This window comes from Ixodes scapularis, unplaced genomic scaffold (genome assembly GCF_016920785.2).
Source record: "Ixodes scapularis isolate PalLabHiFi unplaced genomic scaffold, ASM1692078v2 PGA_scaffold2__306_contigs__length_199485367, whole genome shotgun sequence".
NCBI lineage: Eukaryota > Metazoa > Arthropoda > Arachnida > Ixodida > Ixodidae > Ixodes > Ixodes scapularis.
The window spans coordinates 18,494,984-18,506,853 of record NW_024609857.1 but is presented as its reverse complement, the minus strand read 5'-3'; the positions used below and the strand labels follow the sequence as shown (position 1 = coordinate 18,506,853).

The window sequence follows — 11,870 nt, the reverse complement described above, 5'->3', positions numbered from 1 at the left end:
CATACCATGAAGTTACAGAAGCGGGTGCAATTGGAAGCAAAGTGCATTTCATTTCTCTGAAAAACGAAGAGTTTAATAGGTAGCTTGCATTCATAAGGTGATACAGTCATGAATGCACAGACTTTTCAATGCAGCGCTATATCACCAACTTGTTAACCATGCCGGGCAACACTAAAAACTGAGAGCATTATTTTAAACTATCTCAGCTTAAAGTTAACCACGACAGAAGCTTCAAGCCATCCTTGCAAATTCAGTGCACAAAGCAAGCCATGTGACCTTCTAGTTGGACGCCATGGTACGTCGAGCTTATAATCATGCGTCATGCTATTTTTGCTGCAAAGGCTTGTAGTTTCAAAAGTGGTCCAGCTTAAAGAGACTAAAAGTATAGACGTTTATGAGTGGGGCCCTCATTTAGTCTGCAGCTACATTGCGAAATAGGACGTTCCAACCGGGATGTTTGCTGCCTGTAACCACACGACCAGCTTGTGCCCAGCGATTGTTCGAGCTGAATACATGTCCTCGACAGTGCCATTATTTGACAAGCATTTCTATGACTGTTAAACATGACTGACTTACAGAGAGACTCCACCTCAACGACTAATGACTTGGGATACCTAACTGAATACTGATATATCAACTAAATGCAAAACAATTACCTGGCAAGCATTAAATTTTTCAAGAGGCTGGGTCGACTCCGCATTAAGTTGAAGGAGTCGATGCGTAATAGGACAATACAAACAAAAATATGCCATAGAATTCCTTTTGCACCCCCAAAATGATGTGTTTTTGAAGGTAAGGTACACAATGTTCTTGATTTAGAAAGTGCCTCAGCTGTACAAATGCATATGCAATAAGGGCACTTGCCAAGCCTATTCTACTCAGCTCTGTGCAGGTTAAGCTAAGTTAGAGTATAGAAGTACATGCTCACTGACACCATCAGGAAGGCAGGGAGAAGTCTCCGTTGTTCGACCTCCAGCCCGTCTGCTACCTTCGATGACGTTTCAGCGCCTGATGAGCCTGGAGCGAGCACATCTGTCTAAAGCGGGGTGAAAAGCACAAGCATGTGCTGGAGGACGCCCAGTCATTCTCTTTTTGTCATCGGCTATACTACATATTTTTAGTAAGACATATTTTTAAGTGAGGAAAAGTACTGCAAATATGCAGTCCACCTTAAAGATAACAACAGTTGCCATTCACCATTTTCCAAATAAGTGCTCCCACGTACCGGAACATCTACACATGTGGTGCGTGAGTAGGTTCAGGACTGAGAGGCTAGAAAACGAAGCGCTCGCAAGGCTTGTCTGGCCCTTCCAACCATGCGGGTACATTCGTTGCAAGTTCCCGATTTGTAGATTTGTAGACAAAATGATTTAGAATGAGCAAATCTTGTCTACGCCCGAGGTAGAACATTGAATTGCGATTCCCCCATATTGTGAGAACCATCCTTCAAACTGCGGTACCACCTGCAAATAAACTATGTTGTGCTGCGGCACGCGTCCATGCTGCCTGCTTCAGAGGAAAACCACTGCTCGTGTTGAAGACGACATCCCACAGTGGACAGGCAACAATTTTTAACGAACAAAAACAAAATTGATATCATTCAATAGACACAGATAGGCTCACAAAGTGTCGGCACCATGATTGTTGTTGTTGGTTTTACTCTTGCATACAAACAAAGGTGACTTCCTCTCTCCTCCGATGGACAGTAAAACCCCCTTATCTTGGTGGCCCCTATTTCTTCTCGAATCGGTCACAGAGGACATAATCACAGTCACTGAATTCCGCAAAATTAAAGGCCGCGAAAATTAAAGGTTCGCCAACATTAAGGGGTTTACTGTTCTTCTGAGTGTCACATGATGTTAACATTTCAAGGAGGCTGAAGGTATTGGTTTAAGAAAAAATTGACCTATGAAAAAAATGCCCTTCTCCAGGTTAGGCACGCGAGGTTCTTTTGCACTACCTATAAGGTGGCAAGTTTATTTCGGCAGAGCTTTTGGTAAAACGGAGTCACAAAAGTAGCTATACTTGGCGTCAACTATTTTGTGCTGCATTATAAAGCCAGAGTAGATTCCACAGTGCGTGCTTCAGCAGAGCACTGTTTGTTGCGAGAGCATATGTGGTTTAGTGTTGCATCCCATTTGCATAATCTAGAGAAACTAGCGCTGACAGAGTTGGAGCACTCCAAATATTAACAGCCGACTGTAGAAGCATTGAGAGATGCACACATGCGAACTGTGCATTTCTTAAAGGTGGGTTCGAGCAAAGGTAAAAACAATATCTATACTTATGGCGGCCATACTTGCCTTTCCCAAGCACGACCACTTTTCCCTCGGTAGCACCATCCAGTAAGAAGCACCAACAACACGCCCATGAGACGCCGCCGCCTCCTGGATTGAATGACGACCCGCCTGAGGTCTTGGAAGGAGATCCGGAACACTGCTTTAGGCCAGATGTTGTATCTGGTGGGGCAGAGACTAAAAGTAAAAATTAACAAATTTATCTGAAGCGCTACATTCCTATAGGACAGCAGTATTTTTTTTAGGCCAGTGATTCCCTTTAATTAAACACAAATGGTTGGTTTATATGATGAACCATCAGCCCCTATTTTTCTTAAGTGTAACGCAGTGTCTAACGTTACGTCCGACGGAACCCGAAATAAAAATTAAAGTTACGCCCAACGTAACTGTCAAGCATTCGAGTTACGTCCGACGTAACCCAAAATAAAAATTAAAGTTACCGTATTTACTCGAAAATAGGTCGAACTCTATTTGTTGGACCCACCGAGAATAAAAAAAAAAAAAAATTCAAATATAGGTCGACTTTTTTTTTTTATTTTTAAGAACAGGGGAAATTTTGGGCAAAAGAAAGAAACCTTTATTTACATCACTTCACAGCTTGGTAGACATCCTCGCAAATCCGCCACAATACTTCACTGACACCGTCGAAAGCGACGAAAGACAAACTACAAAGACGCAAACAAAGCCGCCGTGTCGCCATGAGCAACACGCGAGCCGAGCCGCCTCAAGCAACTAACAAAAGTAACATATTTTTTTTTGTTATTTTTTTTGTGCGCGTTTGCGAGGATGGAGGACAAAGTGCATGGCGCATCGCGTTCCTCTCCTTCCCCATTGCCCAGCAAGGGGAACGCTAGAGGTGCGATGGCGAAATCCAATGCCCCAAGAGGTGCGCGCGATAGCGGCATCGGCCACCGCTGTTGTTTTCGGGTGTTTAACAAAAGCTTTTGGAAACAAGAAGCGGCGCAGCTCTACGGCAACGCCGGCTCGGTGACTCGATAACTTCATGCCTCCGGTACAGTCGCAAAATTTGGTCGCGAATGTAGGTCGAAATTCTTTAGTCACGATTTCCGAAAAAAAAAAAAAAAAAATAAAAGAAAAGAAAAAAAAAAGGTCGACATATATTTGAATAAACACGGTAGTCAGCTGCGCGACGAGACACACATTATGAAAGCGATTGGTGCGAGCGATCAAGGTGATGAGCGACGTTTTCTAGAAGCCCAGGAACCGAGCGGCGCAAGCAGCGAGAGTGAGAAATCTTCGTCGCTCGGCGCCGGCACATGAGCTTCTCGTCGTCGCTCGTCTCGTTGATCGCTATATTGCTTACATGCTGTTCAGAAAGGTGCTCTAAGTGGTTACCATTGCATTGGGACCAGCCTCGCATCCAACCGTAACCAGTCTTGACTTTTTTTTAAGCCGCCCAGGTAGAAGTTAGCATCGTACATACATCGTTTTCAAGCATGGCTCCTCGTTCATTGCTCGATTTACTTTTTCGTAAATGACAAACCGCAATGAAGCACAATTATTCTAGTTCAAAATTGTCACGAACACTTGGCACGCATGCTTACACTGTAGCGCACCTAACGTAATTTAAAAGTAGAACGAAAACGGGACGAGATTCGCTTACCGCTTCACGGAAACAGAGTCCTTCGGATCCTGGGCCTAACGGCCGAAATCGGAAGTCGCCTGCGGTCCGGCGATCGGACGAGTTGAGCCGGCCGCGCTGTGCTGACCCCGGCTGACCACGCCTGGTTGAACCATGAGAGGCGTCGTCGAGTTGAGAGCCAGAGACGCAGTAGAAACGGACCGTAAAACATCTGTCCCGTAAAACGCAGAAGGAGCCAGCGCCAAAACCGCTACGTCTGGCTGCGTGTAAACCGGGACTGGCCGGGAAGTTAGAAAAGGCGCGGCAGCGGAAGCCACTGGGCGGAAGCTTTACGTTTCGGTTTCGCTTTTCTCCGACATCGGCCACGGTCGCGGGCTGGTATGTTTGCGGCTGGTTGCGACGACGCGAGGGGCCACGAAAAGACGCCGAGTTGGCCGAGTACGAGTCACGGCCCACGATACGAGCAACGGGCCATTTGCCCCTGTCGACCGGCGATGCGGTATCCGCGGCTTAGTGTCACGATCGGTTTGTAGCCGTGCACGTTGACTCAAAGCTCGAAGTTATGCAGTTCCGTCAGTTCCGTTCCGGCACCAGCCGCATCACGTTTTCCGGTGCATCGCACGTGGAGGCCTTTCGACGCATTCAGTGAACGTAAAGATCGCGCCCGCTGTCTTCGGTGCTGTGGAAGAAGTTGGGAGACGGAAGAAGCATCAAAACCAAGGCGTTTAGGACTCCAGTCCGGGCCGCCGGTCCACTCTGAACGAGAGGCGACGTGTGTGTGCACGCTTTGAGGAAGCCTCCACGTTTCGCCGCGCCAGACCTCGCCAATCGCGACCAGACCCCGAGTCCGAGAGGCTCTTGCGCAGCCAGGAACGGCAGCGAGGTAGGAGCTGCTCGTTCTGCGCAACCATGCAGTGCTCTACAGTGATCGGAGCTCTCGGTGTCATGCGTGCTTGCACCGAAGCCTTTGTGACCCCTTCGGACGCGCAAGTCGTACTTCGCAAAGGTTTGGACGGGGCCGCCCTCACCGAGCAGCTCCGCTAAATTCCGCTTACTTATGATCGCAATAAAAGCTTGCGTTTGTTCTCGGGAAAAAAATTGCGGGACCGCTCTCCGCGCCGCCGACGAGGTTGGCCGCCACCATGTTCTCAGCTGTTCACTCGCTCCCGCAGCGAGCGCCTTCCGATAATCCTCCCCGTTCCAAAATGCGATGCGATCTTCGTTTACATGGGCTGAATGAATGCGCACTCGCCATCTCAATCCACCTCTGTCTAGCGACTTTAATGCGATGCGCTTTGCGCATTATGCCGTTTACATGACCGCATATTGAATGCGGCAACTGGATTCAATGCGACTAAGTCGCATTCATGTAAACGCGGCTTATGTTATTTTTCGACATGTATGATGTATGTAACGATACCGGTGGTAAACGATGGACGTTTTTGTTGGAAGATGGCGGTCGTCTTTTTGCATGTATGGTTTAGTTATACCGGTGGTCTTGTGGTATAGGCGTTTCGTTGGAAAGATGGCGGTCGTCTACGTCATCGGACGCACAATCATACCAGCCATACCGAGTCATATCGGCGAGCAAACCGGCTGCCAGTATAGACAGACCCGGAGCCATAGCGGTGCCGGTATCTCCAGTTATGGAGAACGCAAAACCAAATTAGCTGCATGTATAATAACAATAAATTATGGTGGTGTCATACCAGGACTGTACAAGCAGCAGGTTTGTTTCTTGTACGTTTTTCCAATAGGGAAATGTTTAAAAACAACGTGCTCTAAGAGTTTAGAGCAGTAAGGAAGCAGAGAAATCGGCCGGAAGTTCCCAGGCAAGAGATGAGATCCAGATTTGTGAACGGGAACGATCTTGGCAATCTTCCATTCTACAGGAATGACGGACTCCGACAATGATTTTTTAAATATTAGATAAAGATACTTTGAGCACCATTCTGCGTAGCGAACGAGGAACATATTTGGAATGCCGTCGTGACCAGCAGCTTTTTTTGTCGAAAGATTAAGCAACGCTGAAAACAGTCCATCGGGAGAGATAAAAACATCGGGTAACACTGATAGGTTGGGTGACAGGTTTAAACAAGGAATAATGCCGTTATCTGAGGTGAAAACAGATGAAAAATAATCATTGAAACCGTCAGCGATGGCACAGTCATCCGTTGATAATCTGTCCGAAACCATAAGTTTGGAAATGTCTTTTCGAACCGGGGACAAAGACCTCCAAAACTTATCGGGTGATTCCCTAAGGAACGTGTGCAAAGTTATATTGTTATACTTATGTTTTGCAAGACGAATCATAGCTTTCAGTCTTGTACGCATTTCATTGATATTTAAACGTCTTTTGCCCTTCCTGGCACGATTAATTTTTCGTTTTAGGTGTAGGATATCGCGAGTGATCCATGGATTATGTTTTCTGGTAACTTTGATACTCGTTGGAACAAACCTTCGTAAACATTCAAGCACGGTTTCTTTAAAATAATTCCAAAGGGTATCAATAGAAGAACCATCAGAACACATGTTTGAAAAAGAATCAAACGACACCTCAAGCACGTCAAGTACTGACTCGTCTTCTGCTTTAGAAAAATTAAACACACGCCTAGAAATCTTTTTACGTAATGAAGGACGAAGTGTTGAAGTTGAAAACTCAACGAGTACCATTTGATGATCAGAGATCCCATCCACCACTTGGCAGTCGTACGTACGTGCTGCAAGTGGTTCCGATAGGAACACGAGGTCTAGTGTAGATTGAGAAGACGAGGTGATTCGTGTTGGACTACTAACAATTTGAAGTGGATTGTTATTATAAACCAGGTCAACTAGCAAGGATGAATTAGGGCAATCACTGCCACTACACATAGAATCCCAATTAATTAAGGGTAAGTTAAAGTCACCAGCCATAACAAGAACCGGGTATTTTTGTTTAATCTTAAAAACAAAATCAGCAAGAAGATCAAGAACGGATGAGCAAGCATTTGGCGGACGATAGACTACGCCGACGACGATTGGCGGAGTAAACCCGGTAAGCTTTAGCCATAAACACTCGATATCAGGAGCGTCATTGATTACAACAAAATCCAAATGATTTTTCAGGATAACGGCAACGCCACCACCACGTGATTCGCGATCGTTCCGAACAATGTTATACGATGGGGGAATAATCTCTGAATCATGAATAGAACTATGCAGCCACGTTTCTGTTACGGCAACAATGTCAGGATCGTGATCATACAACAAACACTCAAGGTCAACGATTTTATTAGCAACACTTCTGGCATTGACGTTTATTAATTTCAAAGATTTCGAACAAGGTACGACGTGTCACGGTGAAAAGGCACCTTCAACAGACGCCATGGAACGTTCTGGTGTGGAAATACAAATTCTCGTGTCATTTTCCGTGTCCCACGTGTAAGACAAGTTGTTGATTATCAATTTGTTGTAGACGAGTTTTACCCTGTCACCTTGCCTCCTGTTAGCGTCTGCACTATCCCACAATTTTTTTCGAAGTAATCGTACTTGTTTTGAGTAGTCGTCGGAGATAGAAATTTCGGAACCTTTTAGTTTGTAAGCGTTTTTAAATAAATTGACCTTTTCGTTAAAGTCACGAACATTCAAAATCACAGGCCTCGGGCGATTTCCTTTGTTATAACCAAGCCGGTGGATCCTTTCAATGGTGGTGACATGTACATCCAATTTACCAACAAAAACATCACTGCAAACTTTCTGCTTGAGTTGGACAGGGTTTTCTTGACGATCTTCAGGTATACCGAAAACAATAACATTGTTCCGTCGACTACGATTTTCATAGTCATCAAGCTTCTTTCCCATTTGAGAAACAGTCACTCTTAAATCGGAAACAGTGTGATTTAGCTCAGCAACATTAGCCTCGTAAGCCTGGAAGGACTTTGCCGTGCCATTGACCTCCTCAATGGTGGCCTCAATAGCACATATTCGCTTATTCACACCTACAAACATTTCCTTAACGCTTTGTTGTTCCTTTCGCATTTCTTTGATGTCCTTGGCAATGTCCTTCTGGCTTTTTAAAATCTGCTGAATGGGATCCTGCGTATCAGCTTTACTAGCTTTATCAGGGCCGGGGTTAGTTTCCACGTCACCGGCCAGTAATATCAACAACTTTACCGTGCGAACACATTCTACAAGGATGCGAAGAACAGTGCCGGGGCATGGCAGCACAATAAGACAAACATAATTGCTCTTAAACTCGTAATAAATTGACTTATTTTTACTAACCTGCGTAATCAGGAAGAGCCATTTAGTCGTCATGCTCCGAGATGCGCTACCATGCCCACTGGCAAAATCCAGTTGGGACGCGGCTTTTGTAGGTGATGTCGCTGCTGTCGGGAACGGTGTAGACGTCACGAAGCCACGTGGTCCCGTTGAGTAGTTATCGTTGATGCAGGGTGAGTCAGCATCTTGACGCTGCACTTGAGGCGACGGGTGCTGGCCACATGTTGGAAGGCAGCCGACCGATGCCAGCATCAACTGCGTAATCAGGAAGAGCCATTTAGTCGTCACATTGGATTATAGTTTTATAGCGATTGACTAATGTGAATCGCTATAATCCAATCGGCTCTGGTAGACGCAAGGACTTCGCGCTACACTGGCAAGTCTCCCAACTTAGCTCTTCTCTAAGGTGTTATTGAAGTTAAAGCAGCGTACACACCACGGGAGGTGTCTTTGCAAAAGAAAGAAATGCCGATCGCACACCAGCAGTAATTGTTTGAGATATGCCAACGCGCCGTATTAGACATCTGACAAAACGAAGGCATGCTGACCAGACGGTGTGGCATCAGCAAGGGAGTTGACAACACAAAAAAAAGACAACTTGCGCAAGACACTCAAGAATGTATTTAAGTTCGGTGATTGACCACCCATTAAACAGAATTTGAACAAAGAATGTATCCTTCTTAAAATACAGTATGACAACTTTGATTCGTATAATCATCTAACCCCCGAATTCATAGATGCAACTTTACTCGGTACTTGACTCGATCTTGCCTGGAACTTGAGTTGAAGCTGCCTTGAAAAGACGCCATCGCGTTTCACCAATCCTCCTTGACTTAAAACGCGAACTTGAAGCGATCTTGACTTGATCCAAATCTAAAACGTTTTAAGACAGCCGTGTACCTGTCTTGAACATGACTAAAACCTGACTTGGACGAGTTTTCCAAGATGTCGGGTTACAATGTCGCTCGGAGAATCTTGGCGTTCAAGTTTGCCTGCCGCGCCTCTGACCTAATCTTGCAAAGGTCTACGCGGTCGTAAGTTCGAGATCGCCAATACCCGATGGAACGGTACAACGACGGGCAGTTCCTCGCGAGGTACCAACCGTGAGGGAGCTGCTCGTTATACTTCCATTTCAAGCAAGCGGCGACAACAGGGGTCTGCCACTGCCCATGCTGAAACTAGACCATTAAATCAATAAAGATTTCGGCATTCAGCAGTCGGCACGCATTTATTTCGTACCGAATATATTTGTCAATAATTTTCAAAATGATAATCATTAAGACGCCACCAGATTTCATGTATTATTCAATATTCTTGCTGGCTGTCGCTGGTCTACATACTCAGTTTTTATGTTGTGGCAAGCTGGCCCGGATCTGTCCCCGACAGCAGCGTCTTTGATAACTCGAGGCTTTGGGTGAGGTACGAGGAGCACCGGGTGCCCAAGATGCTTCTTGGAGACATGGGCTATGCGTGCTTCACCTTTCTCATGACTCCCCTTGCAGAGCCCGGTAAAGCAGACACACCACGAGACAGACAAGTTTATCATATAAGTGCTTCAGCACTTGGTCTGGTATTCACAAGAACTTCCTATGATCAAATGCACCTTGGGGAGTAGGTGGAAACAAAATAAAACTGGTTTTCTAAACATATTGGCTATTTTTTGGAGTTCAAACGAGCCGACACGGGAGCACATTGCTTGTCGGTAGCCAAAATGACTGGTGGATGCATCCGCGGTGAATTTCTAGGAAGGGAATTACGCGAGGGTCTATCGCTTACATCGGTGGACACCAAAACAACAAAAGTCGGAGGAGGAACACCAATCCACGAACGTGTTTGACACTACACTCTGGAAGGAAACGGTGTTCTGTGAAGGTTTTTTGTGTATGGAGTGTTGTTATAATTTATATGCCAACTGACGTCTCCTACGTCACGCCGAGGCGGCGGTGCTTTTAGTGGACTTCCGGTAAGAGGATGTGGGGAAGAAAAGACAGGCCTGAAGTAGCGTGGTTTCGAAGCTCTAGGCTTTTTGGAGCAGCCAAAATGGCGTAGAGTGCTAGTAGCGGCTGCCGTGCTTGGTGTCTTTGATTTCAGCAACTTGGCTTTCCTTCGCTAAATGTTGCAAAGAAAACCGTTCATCATGCGGAATTTGTTTGTGATGTATAAGCAGTCTTCAAACCGCGACCGGCTTTATTAAGGGCGATCAGGTCACTCCGCGCTTCCCTATGGGAGCGCGTGGGCCAAGAAATATCACGTGAACGGCTCAGAGGGACCGAGTTTTCCGCTAGGCGCCACCCTAGCTCAACACAAAAAGCGCGGCGGCCGCTATTGAAGGCAATAAGAGCGTGTGAAAATGACGTTGGTTTCAGGTGATTTTTGACGCATTTAATAGGCAGGCTCTAATGCTAACACATAATGTGCATAGAATAGGTTATAATTAGTCACTATATTATAGATTTCCGAACGGAATAGTTATTGTGAGCTAAGCATAAAGAGGGTGCACGAGTGTACAGGATGGTGCATCCAGTCCGCCTGCTGGGGCCCACTCCAGTGATCGGTATAAAAAAATCGAGATAAATGCCCCGCAGGTGGGCCGTGACGGTGGGCCGTGACGCTCTTGGTGAATGTTCGAAGTGAGACACTGTCGATTGCTGGGGAACTGGTGGCTGGCGTTGGGGGGGGGGGGGGGGGGGGGGTCTTCGCACCCCGTGCCGTACATAGTGACGAAGGGTACGGGTTAAAGGGGCTGCAGTTCACCAGTGCGAGTACGCCGCAGGGAGGAGGCAAAAGGAATTAAGTGAGGAGTCCGGTAGCAGAAAAGTGGCTTGGGGCCGCGTGGTCGCTAATTGACGTCGATGTTGAAGCGGGTACTGCGTACTGAGCGGAGGAGGTGCAGTGCTTGATAGGATGGTGTTCGGGGGCCAAGTTGGCGCCTAATAATAAAGTAGGAAGCGCGACGTTGCACCGACTCGAGGGAGGCAACAAGTTTCATGGTTACCGAGTCCCACACCAAGCAGCAAAACTCCAGGATGGGCGACACCAGCGCTGTTAACAGCAATCTGGGCACATCGGGACTGGCTCTTCTTGTGGACCGAGTGACGAAGCTAAGGAGTCTCCTTTCCCCGGACACGACGTTTTGGAGATAGCGGTGGAAATCGAAATGCTGGTCGATGATGACACCTACGAGGTGGATATCCGTTGTTCTTGGGATCTCCACTCGGTTCAGGAAAAGTGTTGGAGGGGTCGAAGTTTGGCGCGAGGCAGTGATGTTCATGGTAGCGCATTTGGTTTAAGTTTAGGGGAAGTTTGTTATCTTTTGACGAGGGAAGAATGCGAACTAGATCAGCTTGTAGCTCTTGACCGAACGTACACTCGCAATAGCAATGAGAAAAGTCCTTAAGATACAGCCGATTATCTTCAAAACGTCACCGGTCGGGGAGCGGACACACACAGGTAGTAGGTGAAAGCGCCTGCTAATGTGTTAAGCTACAGCGACAGAAAACGCGATGGCGGTTCAGCAAACTGGAGGAAGTACTAAATAAGCAAAAGCAAATGCGGCGCGCTGGCGCTGCCTTGAGTGACCTGGTCGCCCCTATAAAGCCGGTCGTGCTTCAAGCACCCTTCCAGCTCATGCCACCGTGACGTCTGTGCTAGCTTCCTATGTTGTGTACCAAGCTACTGCTTGCATTGCTTTCTATCCGGCATAGCAGTAA

The 11,870-nt window shown here is 46.7% G+C and overlaps 1 long non-coding RNA gene across 1 annotated transcript; it reads right to left on the bottom strand.

Moving 5' to 3' along the window:
• Positions 1 to 506: 506 nt before the first annotated feature.
• On the bottom strand, positions 507 to 8,383 carry LOC121836349. The gene is made up of 3 exons (XR_006077888.1): positions 8,164 to 8,383; positions 2,438 to 2,439; positions 507 to 518 (listed from the first exon to the last, which is right to left on the bottom strand). It is a non-coding gene; the product is annotated as an uncharacterized LOC121836349 (long non-coding RNA).
• Positions 8,384 to 11,870: the final 3,487 nt, after the last annotated feature.